Here is a 21257-nt window from a genome sequence, read left to right on the forward strand (position 1 = left end):
CCCCCGTTTCAAAAACAAAACAAAAACCCCTGCTCCTGCTAGCTGCTGACGCGTGGATGCCTTTTGGTCCCGGTTGGTGTTACCAACCGAGACTAAAGGTGCTCCTACTAGCTGCTGACGCGTGGATGCCTTTTGGTCCCGGTTGGTGTTACCAACCGGGACTAAAGGTGCTCCTGCCTGGGCGCCCCGCAGCGGCCACGTGGAGCCCCTTCTGTCCCGGTTTGTAAGCGAACCGGGACTAAAGGTTTTGGGCTTTAGTCTCGACCCATTAGTCCCGGTTCCAGAACCGGGGCTAATGGGCCTTTGGAACTGGGACAAATGGCCCGTTTTCTACTAGTGTAATTTGGCCACCACAAAAACGGTAGCATGCCACACTTATGGCACACAAGTGTGGATGGCAACCAAACATTCCATGTGTATAAAAATGCCTATAGCGTGATTTGGCACTGCTACAACATGTGTATAAAAATGCCTAGAGCAAACACAAATTATCCAACACATATGACAGTTTCAACACATGCAAATTATCCATCTATTCAAATTATCTTGCACTGCCAAACTCCTAATTTGACCTACTCACTTCATAGTGTAGTTTCTATTCATTTGGCCTACTCACTTAATTCACGATGTAGTTTCTAACAAACTCCTAATTTACCCTACCTAGTCAAATTATCTTGCATTGCCAAACTGAAACCCTAGTCACCGATGATGTAGTCAATGCCATGGAGAGGATGAACTCACCGACGATTTTTAATCACTGTCGTGGAAGGGATGAACCTATTGCCACATCGTCAAAACCCTAGCGATGCAAATCCAACGATATCAAATCAAAAGGAATCAATCCAAAAGAAATCAAATGGTTTTTGAGTAGGGCAGAGAGAGAGAGAGAGATTTACCTATTACCTAACGACCAGAACCGACCGGAATCTAAGGGCAACGAGTGGCGAGAGAAAGGGGATCAAGAGGGAAATGGCGGAGAGAGAGGGAGCAGCGGCAGAGAGAGAGAGAGAGAGGCGAGGGGGGTGTTGCCCTTGGTTTTGACCCCCACTGCCTCCTAAAAATTTATGGGCTTGGCTCAATAAGCAAAAAAGTAAATTTAGCAAAAACAAATAAATTTTACTTTAGTAAAACTAATACAATATTCTTAATTTAATAAAAACAATATTCTTAACTTATTAAAAGTAATACAAAATCATGATAGTATTTAATAGAAGTCAAAACAATATTCTTAAATTAGTAAAAAATAATTAAAATAATATAAAAATATTAGTATTTCCATTTAAAATAATATAAACGTAATTCCAAAATAAATTTGAAGTCTCAAACTATATATATATATAAGTAATTCCAAACATTAGACCCCACGTCATGTAGTGCTGACGTGGCAACCCATGACACGCCATAACTAGACATAATAGTGTTGGCGTTCTAGGTTATACCATGCCAACACTATATTATGCCTTGTAAAAAGTGTGGGTCCCATCTACCTATGATGTCCAACTATTTTCCTATGCCACCACTATGTCCCTAATAATGTCGTACCAAATAAGCTGACGCCACCACTATTTGAAAAAAATAATGCTGGCGTTGGTTGAAAATGACGCGCCACCAATGAAAGATGGACTAGGGGCCCACTAGGCCGCCACACAGCCTGGTGGCCCGACCACCCGCTTGAGCGCGCCCCCTGGCCGTGTGGGGCCCTTAGCCACCGCCTTACGATGATTCCGCCGCCCAAAAATCCTATATATATGCCCCCGGAAATCACATAAAATCATCGGTGCATTTTGCGATACGGAGCACTGCCACCTCTCGTTCTTCCTCTCGAGTCCATTTCTGGGTCCATAGAGGGGGATTCGTCGCCAGCGTCATCACCAACTATTCTTCAACACCAATTTCATGATGTTCTTCCCCATGTGTGAATAATTCCCTGTATGCACATGGGGGTAGATGGGAATTGGATGAGCTTTCTTATGACATTGATGTCAGATTTTGTTAGGGCTTGATGCCTAGTATCCACTATATTTTGGGACTGATGTTGCTATGATTTTGCTATGCTTAATGCTTGTCACTAGGGCTCGAGTGCCATGATTTTAGATCCGAACCCTCTATGTTTTCATGAATTTGTTTGTGTTCTTGATCAGATCTGCAACAAGTAGTATGGACCGGTTATCATTCTGAACCCTAGACCCCAAAGTGACAACAATTGGGATATCTACGGGGATGACTTTACCTTGAGGACTACATCTATTCACCGTATGTTAATGATTTGTTTTGATTCTCTATTAAAAGGAGTGCCTTAATTACGCTTAGTTTTCATTAGGATCTCGCTACCATGGGAGGGTAGGACAAAATATGGTGTGCAAGTCCTTATCACAAGTATGCAGAACTATTTATGGAATGCATGCTTACATATGATTAATGAATTGGAGCTAGTTTATTGTCGCTCTATGTTATGACCGTTGCATATTGAATCTCATCCGAAAAATCACCACCTACTTCTATGCCTACGCATTCTACTACTATTGATATCGTTATGATTACTACTATTGCACTCTGCTACTACTCTGCAAACTTTTTTACTTTTACTACTAGTATCATTTTATCACTGCTAGTATCATATTATTGTGCTTATAATAAATTGTTGCAAGCAAGTTATCAATCCAGGTGTGATAGAATTGACAACTCAATCACGAATGCTTATAAATATTCTTTGGCTCCCCTTGGGTCAAATAAACAAATTTGGGTTGAAATACTTCCCTCAAAGACTGTCGCGATCCCCTATACTTGTGGGTCATCACTTGATGGTCTAAATCTAGGACAATTCCTCTGGCCCCTGGGAGTGGGCAATACGCTGGTAAAGCGACTTAGTTATGAATCGCCCGGATGCCTGAAGGTTCCATCATGTGGTTTGGTCAGATGGAATGAGAATGAAGGGCAAGGCATTCAATTCGGTCGTCACATGCAGGTAATTAAACGGGGCCAAGTACATGTCTTAAAGTGAGTTGCCCTGGGTCCCATAGCGCTTCCTCATCTGAGCTATTGGGATGGGCACAAATGGAGAATAAATCAGGAAAGCAGGCGCCCAAGGGTTGGTTGCCGACTCAACGGTCGACCCAGAATAGGGGCATCGCTCCCATCCCAACCAAGTTTGACGAGCCTAATCATAGAACCGACATCAACTAGATCACAGATTGCCAAAAGTGAAAATCACTGAAGCATTGACAGAAGGCAGGTGGCTGGCCCCTAATGTATTTGGCCTTGACGATATCTAACCGGAGGCCACCTTCATTATTGGAAATGCAGCTAAGGCACTGGGAGACGAGACCAATGTGCATGCGTTTAGTGGAAATGATGCCAAAGACCCCCTAGTTCTTAGGTCTGTAGAGCTCATACCACTTGACCGTATGATATTTTTATTTTCCTCCCTCGCCATCTTAAAAAATCTGGAATGGCACTACAAAAAAAACACTTCCGTGATGATACGTGTTTGTCACAGTAGGTCGCGTTTTTTGTCATGCATGTACATCCATGACAAATTTATGACAGAATCAAGATAGTCATACCTGTGTTGTCGTAGAAGTGTTCCATGACATTACCAAAATTATCATCACGGAAGTGTCCACTTCCATGACGATAAATCGCGCGTCACAGAAGTGCTTCCGTCAAGGGTGACCGACACGTGGCATCCATAGTAACGGAACACCGTTAAGCTATCGGGTCGGGTTTTGGATCCGATAACCCATTAACAGCCCCGACCAATGGGAAATTTCCACGTGTAAAATTCTTATTGGCCGGACAAAACACGTGTCAGCTCGTCAGTGGGTCAGATATGCGCCTATGATATGTCGACACGTGCCACGACCCACCACTGGCCCATTTAGCTTACAAAGCCGGGCCGTTTGACTTGGTCAAAAGTTAACGGGCTGGCCCATGAAAAGTCTGTTAACGGTCTCTTCGCAAATAGCCCATTTTACGGCCCGTTAACTCACGGCCCGTTAGGCACTAAAGGAAATCGACCCAACAACATTATGTGGGCCATCGAATATAACACCAGCCCATTTCACTTTCGGCCCATGTATGGCCCACGACGTCTTTCGGCCCATATGAGGCCTTCGTATCTTTCGGCCCTTTACAGGCCCACGGTGACTCTAGCCCATAATGAACTGTAATTTTCTTTGTACCCGTTAATGGCCCATGATTTACATGGGCCGTTTCCACCCCGTGTTAGCTTTCGACCTATTGACCGCCCATACGTTCTTGGGCTCCTTTTCGGCCCTCGATTACTTCCGGCCCATTACTGGCCTGCTCCCCTAATGGGCCAAATTGGGCCCATGGCAAGAGTCGGCTTGTTACTGGCATGTTCCACAAATGGGCCAAATTCAGTCCATGGCAAGAGTCGGCCCGTTACTGGCCTGTTACCCTAATGGGCCAAATTCGGCCCATGGCAAGAGTCGGCCCATTTCTGGCCAGCCCGTCCTATATTCTGGCCCATTAACGACCCGTTATGCCTATGATAGAATTAAGCTTTTGTAGTCCTATGGCTTGTTAACGGCCCGTTACCGTGCTGGGCCGATACCAATTACGCCCGATTACGGCCCACGTAGACCCATTTATCCGACGACGCGAGGCCCACCAATTACAGGCCCATTTATCGACGGCCCGTAGGAGACCCATGGATCCTACAGCCCGTATATGGCCCATGGGTAGTTGCGGCCACTAGAAAACCAGGGAAAAAGAAGACTAGGAAATAAATAAGGCCAAAACTAATGTTAGGCTATTAATGTGATTGCACAGATTACATCCACTCGGCATCAAAGATCGCCACCAGTGCAAATATAGGGAACACCCTACACTATACAAAAATGGCTTGCTGTTTTCTTCAACCGGTGGCTGCACGTTAAGAATAAATTTTGTATCGCACCAAAACAAATTACAACTATATAACAAAAGGAAGGTTGGCATAAAACTTAATAGTCTAGCAGATAAATGCACCACCAGAAGTTCAGAAGCTCGGTTCATTTGACCTGATTGTTACGTTTTCATGCTGTATTGTCCGATGGAGCACCATAACCCTCGCCTTCATTTCCCCTAGGCTCCTGAACAACATAGCAAATGTCTGATAGTCTGGTTTCAAAACCATGCATATCTTGACGACATTGAGCAATGTTTCTCCTTGTTTCACAAAGGGCCTCTGTTAGGGAATGGACTTGTGTCTGGAGCACAGATACAACATTGCTTTGAGCTTGTGTATATTGATCATGAGGCAGCTTGGACGATATTGCCTTAACAACCAACCCAGTATTACGTAGGAACGTGCTTTTGGCACTATTAGTGGACAGGTACTGACCCACTGCAGCAAGAGCTGACATTGCGGTTATAGTTGCCTCGCCACCTTTAGAAGGCGGCGGTTCCACCATTTTTTCCATAGCTCGCTGAAAAGTTGAGGTTTTACATTAGTAGTACCAGAACAGAAGATATTGAGGAGGCAGCAAAACCAAACAAAATAGCTTTGGTCTATATACAGAACTTATTCTGGTGAACCCATGTAAAATATTAGTTGTATTTTATTGCAAAGTACATAATAAAACCAGGTCCCAAACATATGACCATGTACCATCGCTAATGTATTTTCTATTTCTTCACATTGTATTGAGGGCTAAGGATAAAGAGACGAAGTTTATTATACGGTAAGCATAGTATGACATCATTCATATCACAAAACAACTGAGAACAGACAAACAGGCAATTGTAACGTTGTGTGGGCAGGTCCAGCACGGAACTAGATTACGGGTCAAGATCAAAGGAACATCACTCCTCCCTTTTAAACCTTGTAAGGTGCAATGATACGCTAAGACAATTGTGTATAAAATTGAAAAGAGTAATAGACATTGGCTGCAAACCATGCAGTTCAAGGCACAAGTCAGAGTAAGTAGTACTTAAAAGGCATGAGGATTAAGGACTTACAACAGCGGCTTTCGCTGGTGTAGTCATGCCCTTCTTCTTGCTGGTGTGACAGTCCTTGAAGATTTCCACAACATTTGGTTCAGGTACTTTTTGGTCCTTACGGGATTTCCTCTACATTTCGAACAAGTCAATATAGATCTGATAATATGGTACAGCAAAAAGAGTGAAACAACAGCTAATTACAAGAGCCTCGCAGTGTGCAATATAGCTACGAGATCCTGTCTTCTGTTAGAATTTTACTTTCGTGCGGTTGGCCTTGTTCTTTGAACAGTTCACCTACAAGAAGATAGATTTGTGTGGCACATGCATCAATAGGACTTCAACATGTGATCTGATCACACATATGTATATGTAATGTACCTGATACTTCGGATCAGACCAGTGTTTAACAAGGCCCCTCTAGTGTTCATCCGATATATTTTCCACTGGAGATGTTTGGGAAAGTTCACTGTTAGCCTTGCCTTCAAAGTGAGTTTTCCTCAATTATACCAATACTGTCGCAGAGCAGACTTGAAAACATGGGTGCAAGCTTGTCTGGTTGCATCATCTTGTCTATCCAACTTGAACCTCATCTGTTGAAAATTATGGGAGTCTCATTATCAGCAACCTAGAAAGTATGGGATAGAGCAAGACGATATTACTAGTTTCCATACATAACCATACTTACAGATAAATGGTCGATGAAGGTGTTGAACTGGGTTTTGTCTTTGTCATTCCTGTATTGAATCCATGTTGGGAGGATACGTACATGACACCTAACGGCAACCGCTGCCTCTGATACTAACTTGGCTGACTCTGTAGCATCACGTGGCCTTTTTAAACCTGCCTCAATACGGATCTCCATTCTTCCTCCTCTAGATTTAGTTAACCTATCGAGCATTATCCCTGATGTTTGTTTCCTCTTGCACCTAGGTGCTAGTCCAACAAGGAACATAGGAAGTGTTAGTGTACATCAAACTGTGAGACTACATATAAAGAAGCATGCAACTGTAACTTGACTCCAGCAACTACCTTCTTGCTGTTGAAGCTCACAAAGTTCATCTGATATTGCCAACTCGTCTTTGTCAAGAGTGCTTGGGAAGTAGTGTCAGGTGCCAAGGGAGCTTGGGAACGTGCTGCTAGCTCAGTTGACGCACGAGTATGTCGTGCAGCTGGTTGTACTGTGGTATGTGTTGCAAGACCTAGGGCTGTCTCTGCTTGTTTGGTGGCAGCTATTTGTTTCTGTTTGGCTTTTTTTTGCAGCTCGTGTAGCATGGGATGCCGTGTTTGTAGAATTTTCCGCTGGACTTTCACCTTCTATTGCACCATCAGTACCAGCAGAATCTGCAGCATTCATCCGCTTCTCATTCCCTCCCATTCTGTGTTTCTTCCACTTTCTCTGTGCCATGTTAAGTCAAGCCGACAAGAAAAACGAATAACAACTTAGTTCTTTAGAACAAATTGATGCATGATGCAGACGAACTGAACTTTGATGTTAGACAACCACATGATAGTAGGATGTAATATGTATGAAAAATAGGACGGAAGAGATAACCAAAACTATGATGTGTAAACTAAGAAGAAGACATTTCACCAAATTAGAAGCAATGCAATGGAAGGTAGACACCATATGAAAGATGCTACAAATATCGCTCTGCCAAGTTAACAGTGTCTCAGCATAAATGACGTTTAAACAAATGTGAAGCAGTACAAGAAATAAATCATATGCAAGATGCAAACAACATCACACTACCATGTTAGAAGTCTCTCGTCATTAGTGCCATTGCATATTCACAGCATTGCATATTCACAGCTTATGATGTGTAAACTAAGGAGAAGGTATTTCAACAAATTAGAAGCAATGAAAGCTAGACACCATATGAAAGATGCAACGAATATCACTCTACCAAGTTAAAACTGTCTCGTCATAAGTGCCATTTCAACAAATTAGTAGTACAAGCTAGAAAAGAATGTGAGATGTAACCTATATCACACTCCGAAGTCAAACGTGTCTTATGATAAGTGATTGTTGCAGGTTACACAACAGTAGTAATTTGATGTAAGAACATGGTGTGATAGACAGATATTGTATGTTCTAGAAACAGGAACACGTGTCTTATTCAAGTATAATGTGTAAAGTAAGCAGATGGAATTCAACAAAATTAGAAGCAATACAAGCTAGACATCACACATAACATGCAACCACATATAATAGTGCCAAGTTAGAGGGAGCACCAGTGATGCTGCACTAGGGGAGACGTGCTCATCATAAACACAGCTTTGTTGAGTGTCTATGCATGTGTTGTCTTGGAAATCATCTTGGGGGTGTGGAGGAGTAGAAACTGTAGAGGCCCTCTATTTGGAAGGAGCACCTTTATCCGCTGCCTTGCTAATTTCCTTCCGCTTAATTGACTTTGAATTGTCAAGTAAAACCGACAAGAAAAAGCAATAAAATTCTCTCTTCAGAACTCATTCATGCATGATACTGACAATCACTACTTTGATGTAAGGCAAACACATGATACCAGGATGGAATATGTACGAAAAACAGGCCGGCATGGCATGTTCACAACTGTTTGTGTAAACTAAGCAGAAACCATTCCAGCAAATAAGAAGCAATGCAAGCTAGACACCACATGAAAGATGCAACCAATATGACTCTGCCAAGTTAAAAGCGTCCCATCATAAATGGAATTTCAACAAATTAGAAGCAGCGCATGCTATAAATCATATGAAAGATGCAAGTAATATCGCACTGCATATACTAAAGGTGTCTCGTCATATTGATTGATGCGGGATACAAAAAAAACAATAGTTTTATGTAAGGACATGCTTAATAGACAGATGTACTATGTACTAAATACAGGAAGGCATGTCACATTAACAGGTATAATGTCACATTTACAGGAGTATAAGCTAAGACTAGCACATGCATTTTAACCAGATTGGAAGAATTACAATCTAGACACCATATGCAACATGCAACCACATATCACGCTGCCAAGTTAGAGCAAGCACCTGTGATGCTACTGTAGGGGAAATGCTGTAATCAACTACAGAGCTACGTTCACTATCTTTATCTAGCATTTCTGTTTCTTGAGAATCATGTCGGGAGGCTGACGCTGCATTCTTTAAATGAGGAGTAGTATGTACCAAAAACAGAAAGGCATGTTTAAACAGAAAGGCCTGCCTGCCTTGTCATAAGCGATTGATGAGGGATACTCAAGAACATTTGATTGATGTAAGAACATGGTTAATACACAGATGTACTAGTATGTACCAAAAACAGAAAGGCATGTCATATTCAAAGGTATAATGTGTAAGCTAAGCAGATGCAATTTAACCAAATTGGAAGCAATAAAAGCTAGACATCCGGATGGAGTGGTGAACATGATCATCTAGGACCTGAGAGCCTGGTGGGAGGCGGGCTGCTTCGCCACCATCCCAGCTTTTTAGTTGGCTTCTAGGTGATGCCTGTCTTTGCTGGGCTTGTCACTGGCTCGGCCAGTGCCCTGACTAGCTATTTGTCTTCTGGTGCTCACGGGATGGTGGTTCATGTAAAAAATATCTTTCCTTATCTTAGTAAAGACCGACTTCGGCCTTTCGAATACAAGCTAGACACCATATGGAACATGCAACCACATATGACACCGCAAAGTTAAAGCAAGCACCTGGGATGGTGGTTCATTGCGAGCGAGGTCATCAACTCCAGAGCAACATTTACCGTCTCCATCTGCTGACACTGCACCCTTTAAAGCGCTATAACGTGCCGCGCCTAGCCGCGTAGAAAGCTGGCATGACTTGTCTCTTTTCTTTTTTGCTTCGCTTTCGGCAGACTCTGAAATACCCTTGCATAAAAACACAATAGTGAGAGTATGGATGAAGTGTGTGCAGAACTAGTGCACTGTAAAAGTAGCAGATAGCAGGTGGCTGAAAAATAAATGACAGGAGACATATGATAGCTCTACAACATTGCATGGCAAACAAAATTAGATTCTACTCCGTATGATTTTGTAATATATGAGCACAGGAAAGGCAGGTACTCCTCCAGCACACCACCACATGTGGTCATATCTAAGATAACAGTCGACTAAAAATAAATAGGTCAGTCGAATTTTTTAATGAACCGTCCGATCTATAAGGAACGGGCAGATGGTCTTCGTCTACCTCCCGCCAGTCACTGTTGACGATCTTTCTTGAACCGCCAGCGACCACCGGCCCAGACCCGTGCCTCTGCCGCCCCGCCCTCCCATTGACCTCACACCACCGCCGTGCTTGGCAGCGCCCCCAAGCCATCCCTTTAATCCCGGCCGACCTCCAGATCGGGCGCCAGTAGCTCTAGGCCGCACATGCCCCTAAGATAAACACCAAGGCGCTGCTTCCCCAGCGTAATAGTTGTAGTAGCGCCTGTTAGACCAGGGAATGCTTCCGTTAATTGGGAATCAACTGGCCAGAAAGTGAAATTCAGGGGGGTGACAGACCTCTAGCTAAGGTGAAATAGTATATGAGGAGAAACCTTGTGCATCGCGAGTTACTAGGAACATCTAGTATCAAGAAGAAGCGGTCAACTAGTGTCTTCTATGGGATGAATACCGTGCAAGCAGAGACGTAAGATTTGCACGAATAAGGGAAGAGGAGTACCTTCTTCGGTTGCCGGTGTGGTCACCTCCACATGTCGCGCCGATCTTCTTCTTTTATCGGGGAAACTGATTTTCTGGAGGGTGCAGGCTTGGACGAACCCATGGCCAAATTATTTACTGTGTTGCCGTGGCCGTATGTCGGCGGAGGGGAAGCAGATCCGAGGCGGTGAAGGATGGCGTGGCAGGAACAACTCCGGTGCGGTGGAGGGTGGTGAAGTTGGAGCGGCAGTGGTGAGGCACAGGACGGCGTGGTTGAACTGGCTCGGGTACGGATGGCTCGGCCTCGGCTTCAACTACTAGCCGTGGAGGGCTTTGCGGTTGAGGTTGCGGTGGACGACCATGTTGGGGTATCGGCTCCGGCGTGATGGAGGAGGGCGGCGGTTGATGGGTGGGATGGGATGACGGACGGAGGACGCCGGGGTTTCGCGACTGGTGGAGAGGTAGTTTTGGTGCCCATGGAGTACGAATGAGGAATCGGATGGGTGGGGGGAACCATGTTTCGGTCTGGGACGCGCTTGTTTTTGGCTTTTTTGAACAAAAGATGGGACGCGCTTGTTTGAAATTTGGGGAAAGTACAAACTTTTCCCCCCTCTTAAATTTCGGACCTACTGCGGGTCGGGGGTAGGATGGTAATCCCAGGTGTCCCAAATAGTGGGCGGGAGCGATTTCGGCCATGCGCATGTGTGCTTAGGCGACCATTGTGTATGAATGTTTTTCGGAGGCGGTTGCGTAGCATCTAGATGAAGCTACAAACCTACCCCGGTTTAGACCTTTGGACGTCAGGCCGGTAGGTTTCACGGGTCGGAGTTATTAGAAAAGTAATTTCCTTGTACTACCAAACATTGGTCTCACGCGATTTCGAGCGAGTAGAGGCTCTTTTGGCGCTTCGTTCGAAATTTTGAAACACAAGCATTCACGTTTAGAGTACTCTTGAACTATGAGGATTGACCTAAATAGACAACGTTATATTTGACCTTGTATGTTTGAAAACCTCATTAAATTATCCTCTTCCTTTTGAAATTTTGACACTTGAAAATCCTATAACTACGATTATTTTGGAATGGAGGAGCTAAATTTTAATCTATTTTGTACACGACTACATATGGTATTATGTACAAAATCAGAGCAAAGATTGGTACCCCCATAGTTTAGGTATGGTTTACAAATACCATGATATCAAATTCAAATAATTGAATGGACTTCATGTTGAATTCGATTTTTTAAACCACCTTAGGTTGAATTCAAATGTATGCTAGTTCATAGGTAGCTATTTATAAATGTCTATTGTGTAACTTTCGTATGTATAATGTGCTTTACACACACAACATGAACTATACTCACGTTTATATTCGATTACTAAAGCAATGCATTGTCTGGAGTTCAAAATACTAACTATGTGGATCAATTGTGTCGAATAATAACATAGACATGCTCAAATTCGATAGAATCTAGATGTCTGATGGATCAATGACCACTCCTTACGCGAATTGCAAATATCATGATCCCATCCTAATATTTGGATACAATTTATATCTTTAATCAATGTGTAGAGCAGTCTTTTACGTGTAGTTTCACTCTCCATCGGTGGTCTCTCACACATGCTCACACACTCTCTCCCGAGGTGTCTTTCTCGCACACATGCTATAGATATAACCATCCCTCCCTCTCGTAACCATTTACAACTGTTTTCACTAACCTTTATCACAAGCACTCTTCCTCTCGCAAACATACACACGCACAATCCTCATCGACCCTTTCTATATACATGGACCTGCCTACGTGTCTCATGTACGCACATTATATTTACGCCTATCTCTCACGCATTATCTCACACCTCTCTTCCTAATCGACGAGTATGATTCTAGCAGAGCATTCTGTAGGATGCCCCTTAAAGTTAGGTTGGATGAATAGTAATATCAAAGATAAAGGGGTTACCTTAGTCTGAGAACCTAGGGTTACAAATCCTAGCCGGCTTTGTCAGTGGACACAGAGTCCTTCACAATTCTGCTATCTTTGTCTTGTACGACTAGTCATCCATGGGTTTTCCTAAATGTGTCATGGGCCGACCAATGTGGCGTAGGACGGAACCGAACGAAGGGCCTCACCTCGACCCACCGGACCTCACGCGGTGACACACCCTCTGCCCCCACGTCTCATTATCTTCTCACACCCACACATACCAACACAAACACCAAACACACAGAAAATTTCTCCTGGTGCCTCTATTCCCCCCCCCCTTGCATATACACACTCAAGGGAATGGAATCTCTTGTCGTGATGTCATATTCGTTTCTCTCTCTCTCTAGACCACTATCATTTCTCGTGCTATCTCTCCCACGCCCCCCGTCGGCCCCTCTATCCATGCCTCTCTCGAATACGTAATACACACACATACCTCTCTAGGCCCCGCCAAATGCATCAACTACACATTCACACATGTTACATCATGTACCCCATTGATCTAAAAAGCCCTCTCTTCACATTTATTTCACATACAACATTCCTTTTGAATAAAGTGGGGCCAAAAAATTATATTAGAGTTTCTACATATATACAACATTACAAAGTTATATGGAGGAGTACGAACGCTAATTTGCATTGCATGGTGCCCACAATGATATTTATTTCGCACTGTGAATTTGTATATTTTTATACTATATACAAAGTTAGTCATAATAAAGAGAAACGAACATCATCTCTCTCTCCATCGTATAGCCCCCTGTACGCCCCTTTCACGTATGCACACAAAACTATCCCCAGGTCTTCTAAAAGTAAGCCCCCAGAAAATTCACGCGTGTTTCATCTTTCTCTCGCGATATATGTAATGACGATCATTGTATTTGAAGTAAAAACACGATACATACATTGGACTTCATAATCCACTAATTACGGTCACCCTTTATGTTTAGTGGTTATTATACAGTCACGGGCTCACCGTACAACTTTGTATTTTCTCATGACATTACTAGTTGACCAGTTAAATGCTCCACGTGGCACCTCTAGTGTTGCATCACATTATCTCACTACCATCATGCCCACCTGTCGACTTGTATCTACTCTACATATACACCATTATAAAATACATAAAATATAAAATACACTCTTATAAAAACAGAGTTGGTGATGATGGTGTGTCTGCCATCCTGCAATATAGGCCGTCCGATTTATATCTGAGGATAGGAAAGAAACTATGGCAATTTTGCAAAAAGGTACCCACACACCTCTCCACATTTGCAAATAAGGCCTTCCCTCGTTCATCCTTTTCTCTCACAAGATAAGCAAGTCATACAAATGCATCTTGATGTTACGTGCAACGCACGAGCATCTTGCTAGTAAGAATGAAAACAAACGACAAAAAATATTTTGACGGTGTTCGAAGTCATGACCGCGGGCACAACGGACAAGGTGGCCTTGTATTGGTATGCTGAGCCATCTGTTTTAACACACAGGAGCTGGTGTGGTGATTATACACACACGCATGCATGCACACTAACTCCATCCATGCAACACTCACGCAAACACATGCACCCACGCACGCATGCAACACTCACACGTACACACACAGCCACGCATGCACGCAACACTCACACGCACACACGCACGCATGCATGCACACACCAGTACACCACACGACCAACACACACTCTCACGCTCAAGTGCTCAACCTACACGTGCATGCACACACATCAGGCCCTGACAGACACATACACAACCAGGTGATTCCCGCACACGGGTTGGAGCCTTGTCGCGCCTGCGTAATTTTGTGTTTATCTGACCTTTTCCCTATGCGAACTGACAGGTGGGACCCACAAGGAACATGGTCAATTTAACTAGTCAACATGGCGCCATGTAGACTATTTGGCCGGTCAACAGAGTGCAATCCGATGCTGAAGAGCAAGTGACCGGATAATCACCGCAAAATGTATATAGTGACCGTAATCAGCTTATTCTGAAGTTCGGTGACCGTATTACGCTTTTGTCTCCGTAGGCCCTCCAAAACTACATCTCTACATGTTCTCGCATGTTACATCTAACAACTATGCAATACAGCACTACTACTACACTCTAACACAATAAATCATATGTGTTTTTAGTTTTACTAGATATCATATTGTTACTTATAATTATTCAGTTTGCATACATTAAAATTGCCTTTGAAATGTATGGACAGTATCATCTACCGCGCTGTAAAAATCCCGCCCTTTCCTGTTTAGTCGGGTTTTTATCGATGGATCGTGCGAAACAGCAAAACTATAGTACTATACAGTACAAGTGATAGTTCACTGGGTCGTCGTGTCGTCTACTCCTCCGTCGTAAGAGTGGAGCGCTCGCTTTCATAAATCTTCTAGTCCCTTTCGCCGACATGTGGGACATCAAGCTACCGGGTCCACGTGCCATACCGGAATACAGTGCAGAGCAGCCGGGGTGAAGCACCCCAGTCATGGCGCCGACGTAGTAATGAGCAATGAGGCATCAAATCACAAAGATGCACCTTTCTTGCAGTTAAGTTGGAGGGACGAAGTAATAATGCTAAAAAAATAAGTTGGACGGACGAAGCAACCATCATTTCACTCGTTGCTGAATCCGCTTCTCTCTCATTTTCTTCAACTTAACCACGTGTTGCTTCTGTCGTTGTTCTGCCTCATGTGGGACGCGGATCAGCATGGTAAAGCACTGACACGTGGGACCGCATGTTAGCAAACCGCCAGGACAACGTCCTCCGAAATAAGAAACCTCCCCCGCCATCCGCGCAGCAAAATCACCTCCTTTTTACTAATCTTTGATTCTATAATTTTTTAGATCAATATAATTGAGATTTGTATAGATAGTACGCAGGAGCAAAACCAAGTGGTATGGTTAAGGGCATCCAAAATGTGTAGCCAAATGTGAAAATAGCTTTTGGCATCATGGGAACCATTGTGGACGGTGTTGCAAAAGCCAAAAAAATGGAACCGAAGCTCCCTGATTGATTGATTGAAGGAATAGAAAAATGCAACGTCTCTCCTCTTTCTCCCATGCTTGGACGCATGTAGTACAGTATAGAGCATAGAGTCTACTCCCCTGTCCCTTCTATCACAAATCACAAAGCAGTGAGGCGTCAAATCACAAAGCACGGACGAAGCAACCATCATTTCACTCTTCGCTGACTCCGCTTCTCCATCGTCTTCTTCGAGAAACCATCTCACCGCACTAGTACTCCTAGTAGTAGTACTAGTAAAGTACTTCCTTGATGCAAATAAGGCGGTTGTCTCGGCTTGCAGGCGGCACTTGCGAACGACTTACCGTAGTCTCCCTCAATGGTGTTCTCCGTCGAACGCACTTCGCCAAACCACAAAAAATTCGTTGACGTCACCGCAATGGGCAAGGAATTCAAATATAGTTACTACCTCCATTTTTTTGTACACAAGGCCAGTATATCAAAATTACAATTTGCAAAGGGATAACACTAATCGAGGCAAAATTGATGGGGTTAGCAACCAAGGACATTAATATCCCCTGCATGCATGCGGAAGTGAGAAGGTTCGTTTGCATGGCGCTGCATTAATCAAGCGATGAGGAGTGAGATGGTTAGCTCTTTGGTGTTTCGAGAAAAAAATATGTATTAATTGACACGTGAAACGAGGATTTGTATCGAAGGAAAACCCCGCCTTTCTTTTTTAACCTAGTACTCCTAGTACGTACGTACTTATCCTGTTTGGGTCTAGGCCTTGCATTGCCAAACTTCGCCACACATTTTTTCCAAGCTTGCCTAAAGTTTTCAAAATGAGAAGGAGGTACACTTGCGCACGGCTATCGCGGTCGCACCGCACCCTCACACGGTCGCTCCTGCACGTCGCGGTCGCACCGCACCCTCACACAGTCGCTCCTGCATGCCGCAAACCCAACCAAGGGAACGCACCCTCATTGACATGTGCTGTCGCATGTGAACAAACCAAACTCAGCCATCCTATCGCTGACACATAATTTTCGTTCATAGAGTATGTTTATCCAACTGCATGTTGGGGAGTATCTGTACGGCCCGTGTGGTGGTCTGTTGGGGAAGAAGAAGAGGTGAGGAAGAAGGAAAGAAGGGTTAGGAGACGTAGGATATTCATCCAACCGCCTGAAATAGTAGACTGACCCAAGTCAGGCGACTTGCATAACAAATATAGTATGTTTTTACACAGCAAAAGATCCATAAAAACAACAACATAAAGAAAAAACTATCACTGCTCGCGGAAAGAGATGGCCTCGTCATCTTTGGCTGCCGGCGCGAACCAGTCGTCGCTGCCGACGTGTGTCTCTGCACCGTGGTTGTCCTCGGCCTCCAGCTACTCATTCAAGTGGAGCGTGCGGGCGCTCTGAACGGACGAGAGCACAACCCGGTTCAAGTCGAGGACGTCTGGTTCCGCCTGCAGGAGGGCCTCGATGGCAGCAACATTCGTGCGCTCCGCGTCGAGTCGAGCCTCCGCCGCCCTGTTCAAGTCCAGGACTTCCGGTTCCGCCTGCAGGAGGGCGTCGATGAGAGCGGCATCCGCACGCACTGCATCGAGTCGAGCCTCTGCTGCCCGGTTCATGTCCAGGACGTCCAGTTCCGCCTGCAGGAGGGCCTCGATGGCAGCGACATCCACGCGCTCCGCCTCAAGTTGAGCCTCCGTCGCCCGGTTCACATCCACGACATCCGGTTCCTCTTGCAGGAGAGCCTCGATGGCAGCGGCATGCGTGTGCTTCGCGTCGAGTTGAGCCTCTGCCTCCCGGTCCTCCTTTAGTATCGCCATGTTGAACCGCTGGTCCGCCTGCACCATGGGGGACTCGAACGCCGGCACGAAGTCAACGTCCATCGTCTCATACCCATCGGGGGCCTTCTGCACCGCGACCTCCGCAGTGAACATTGGATCGGCTTCCTCCTCCTCGTAGCTTGGCTCCAGAGAACTTGGGGATTGGCCCGCCGCAAAGCGAGCTTGGGAACGGAGGTCTGTGGCGTCGACCGTCGCCGCGATTTCTGCGCAGCGCTCCAGCGTCAGCATCTTGTAGTAAGTGATCTTGCGGCGCACCATGGCTTTCCGGCGAACTAGGGGACGCTTGATGCGGGCTAGGGGATCAAAAGGTGGGGGAATGGGCTGGAGATTTGGTGTGGTTTTAGGGCAGTGGCTGGCGTAGGCCGAGCAGCGAAGGTTCTGGTGTGAATAGTGGTTCCGGTGACGACCGGTCAATCGGTTTTGACTGTACATCACTCTTGTCGCGTTCGCGTTGCAGCCCGGCACGCTGGACCCTCTATGTTGCTCACCGAATGGAACACGCTTCGTCTTGCATTTTTGCTCGCTTGTGGGACCGCAGTTGAGAGAAAACCGACGTCCCTCCCCCTCCCCCGCATGCGTCATTTATTATACCACCACTCCCTCCATTTTATGCAGAGTAAATAAAAACAGACGGAGTATACTACGGACGAGGATCCCCTGACGTGGCCGAACCCATTGAGTAACTGACATGCGGGGCCTAGCAAGCATGGGGTCCGCCAGTAAGTGACCGAAAGGGAGGGTAAGGCAGGGATACCTACTTCAGAGGATCCACTTGCACTATACTACTTTGACCAAATGTTAGAGTAATAATATATGACATGCAACTTACACAAATGTTAGAGTAATAATATATGACATGCAACTTACACAAAGCATACAGGGTCTAATGCGTTTTCCGAGGCTAACTTTGACCAAATGTTAGAGTAATAATGTATGACATGCAACTTACACAAAGCATACAGTCAGTTTCATATGTGAAAGGAGTTTCCAATGATATAATTTTCACATTATACATCTCATGTACTCCCTCCGTCTAGGTGTGTAAGTCATCTTACGAAAACCAAATAATCCAAAAACACGTAGGCGCGGTGCATTCACTTCTACCTCGTTTCTTGTTTTTGACATATCAACCAATAAGAGAGGAGGGTGTGCATGCTTTTAATGACCTAAGACTATCAAACATGACATGCAGTGGTTAGCTCATTGCATGCAATACTATTAATTAGCAAATAAACATTAATGCCTCTCGTTTCCCCCTCCTCCTTGGTCACGGTGCACAGCCTAAGATGAATTACTCACCTAGTGTGAAAGGAGTACTATTAATCTTGTCAATAGTCAAAGTGGAAACCATCTCGAGTACAAATCTAGGAGTACGTACGAATCTAACAATATTGATTGGACGTTGTTGAATGTTGATACCTTATTTATCATAGTAGAGATACTTTGACTACACATAAAACTTATATGTAAAGTAGAAATGATAGGAGGGAGTATATTGTACGTTCAAAAACGAAACGAACATTGAATACCCTTTATATATGATTTGCGGATGCTATGATCACCGGTTCAAATTTTTGAATCCGCCTTAGGTATCACGTGCCCCCACTCGTTCCCTCTCGATTTCATCTCGGGGTCCGAAGATCTATTGAAATAGGACTAGGGTGGGTACATGCGAATGATACTCGGTGGAATGTTCAAATGAGGCATGCGGGAGGATGGACTCGACTGGAGGGCGACATGATCGACGGAGAAGAGGGTTGGAGTGGAATGAGAAATAAGCAAACGCCACATGATTACACTTGAACGACTCAAATAAACAATAAGTTGTCTCGCTTGGCCTACATAGTGAAAGGCCTAATGTGCAACGCGGAGCACTGAAGCTCGAATATGGCCGGGTAAACAGGGAAACCGACATGTGGGGCACACCCGTCGGGACGATGTAGCGCAGACTAGTCCAATGGAGGAGCTGGCCCACGACCTCCTCGCCACAGACAACCGTTCATGTGGGTCGTTGGGGCCAACAACGGGGCGCAGCTCCAGCACCGCCTCTGGACACGGCGACCGCGATTAGCGACACGCTCATATCATCGATAGACACGGTCAGTTTGAGTGTGCCGAGGGTGGCGTTAGTGCTGTGGCACGACCAACGGTATGGTTGGTTTGTGCCCAAGGTTGCCCCATCAAAGCATTGGGTAGCCAAAATTTTGGTTGAGGTATTGGTTGCCCATGATTTGGCCGACATTGGCAAGAAAAATGAACTAGAGTTGGCTAGAGTTCATTGGCATGCCAAAGAAATGGCAACCATCCAAATAAAGACCAATCTTTGGGTCATGACCAAAATTTTGGTAAGGTGCACTTTGGACACAATCCAAACACACCCCAACACCCGGCTCGTCGAGGATGCACGGGGCGCCGCGACGCGTCCGTGGAGTGGTGTAGCACGGCCAACTGCATCCTCTAGACCTGAGACCATAATGGGTCATCTTGCTTTTTCAATGACACGCGGGGATCGCATTTGAGCAAAGGGCATCTCCAACGTTGCCACGACCGCAGCTGACTACCCTGGCACACCAAAGCCCTCGTCCCTCGCGCCGTCGCACGGTGCATTCCCAGCCGGCGCCAGCTGCCCGCATTCATGCCTTCCGTTCGTATGTCATCGTTAATGACGCACCCGGACGCTTGGCCTCACCAAAATGTGCTATTTAAAGCGGCAACGCCCAGCTAACCTCCACACCATAGCGCATCGTCCTCCTACCTGGCACCACATCCGCCATGACCGCAAGTGCGAACGCTCTGCGGGAGAGCTTGTCTTCGGGGATGAAGCTCGAGGTCGCCGCCCTCGCTCAAGTCGCCTCTCGCGACGCAATAGCGGCGTAGACGGACACGGACGCGACCGCACAAGCGGTGGCCACGCTGGCGGCCGACGACGGGATCACCATCAGCAACGCGTCCTACTTGCCGCCGTCCAACGTCCGGCACTGTCGAGGTCGGGGACTCCTCCGAGGATGAGTAGGGCATGGGAGGCGGCAGGGCATGGTGTGCCAACTGGCCGGTCCATATCCCATGTTCTACTCTTCCTCGCCGGAGACCGCACCTTCACTTCACGGGTCTTGAACCCAGATGGAGGACGTCGGTCGCCGCCGTAGAATAGGTTTAGGGTCGGGTTTCTTTTATTTTCCTGTCCTATAAAAGTTCGAAATGTAATGAAAATCTGCCGTGTTTGCATTAATCTCGGCCGGTGTATATGAACTTTCACAATAATATACATATTGTAGGAGTACTAGCAAGATGCCCGTGCGTTGCACGGAAGATCAAGATCTTGTGGGAGAAAAGGATGAACGAGGGAAAGCCTTATCTGCAAATGTGGAGAGGAGTGCGGGTAAATTGGCATAGTTTCCTTCCTATCCGTTAGATATAGATCGGACGACCTATATTGCAGGATGACAGGCACACCATCATCACCAACTCTGCTTTTTATTGAACCGAGAAAAATCTAAAAAACCCAACTAAGCCAACCTCCCAGCATATCATGCGGGAAAAGACCCGGCCGCGGTGTTTTAGTCGGGATTACTGGATTACTAGTAGTAGTATCGATGGATCGCGCGAAGCAACATTTTTTTAGGGGGCAAAGCACCTAGTTTAAAAGGAAAAAAGGCGGTACACTCACAAAACTCCTATTGCGGTCGCATTGCACCCCACACACGTTCGGTCCTGCACACGGCTCACGCAAACGGAACGCGCTTCGGCTTGCCTCCTCACTGACACGTGGGACTGCACTTGGAGAAACCGACCATGCGCCAAACTCCCCCCGCCCACCGCACGAAAATCCTCCCCTCCCCCCACAAAAATTCCCCCCAAATTCGATTCAACCGCCCTTCGGCCAAATATTCCCCAA

The sequence above is a fragment of the Triticum dicoccoides genome, chromosome 2B (genome assembly GCF_002162155.2).
Source record: "Triticum dicoccoides isolate Atlit2015 ecotype Zavitan chromosome 2B, WEW_v2.0, whole genome shotgun sequence".
Taxonomy (NCBI): domain Eukaryota; kingdom Viridiplantae; phylum Streptophyta; class Magnoliopsida; order Poales; family Poaceae; genus Triticum; species Triticum dicoccoides.